Here is a 616-nt window from a genome sequence, read left to right as displayed (position 1 = left end):
GGGGTCACACAAACAGGAAATAACAGATTAGACATTCCTTAATTCCTGCTCTGCTTGTCTGAGTCTCAAAGTCCCTGCAGCAGTTACTCGGAGGAGTTGGGTTTTTTTTCCCAAGTGGTCCGGCTGGAAAACCTTCTATACATGTTCAAAGCAGAAATTCATCCCAATGAGGCGCGTTGCTTTATTTATTGTAATGAAATAGTGTGTATTTCATGACTTTATTTAAATAGATCAACAAATGAACAAAGTACTGCAAGTGGGGACTTTACAGGACTACCCCAGAGGTTTTTCCGGGCATCTTCAATAGATTTCAATACCAGTACCAATACTGAACACATACTGTGACCTTGACACTGGTCCCTGAACGATGCATTTTTTCCAATACCAATTTTATAAAAAAAATCCATGGCAACACTTTACTTGAAGGTATCTACATGACATGTAGATAGATACCTTTATGTCAGTGTCATGAACACCTGACACTGTCATGACACAGTCATGACACGTGGACCCTAACCCATTACTTGTCATGACAATGAGTGACACTTACTAAAAGAAGCATTATGTCATAAACATTTATAGCTGTTTATAATGTTTATGACACGTTCATGACAGT

General features: G+C 38.6%; 1 protein-coding gene across 3 annotated transcripts in view; it reads right to left on the bottom strand.

The window, feature by feature from the left end:
• Positions 1-616, bottom strand: part of usp6nl (USP6 N-terminal like) — a 107,803-nt gene that overhangs the window by 30,909 nt on the left and 76,278 nt on the right. The window lies entirely within an intron of this gene.

Source organism: Etheostoma spectabile, chromosome 23, assembly GCF_008692095.1.
Source record: "Etheostoma spectabile isolate EspeVRDwgs_2016 chromosome 23, UIUC_Espe_1.0, whole genome shotgun sequence".
Classification (NCBI taxonomy): domain Eukaryota; kingdom Metazoa; phylum Chordata; class Actinopteri; order Perciformes; family Percidae; genus Etheostoma; species Etheostoma spectabile.
This window is presented reverse-complemented; position numbering and strand designations above follow the sequence as displayed.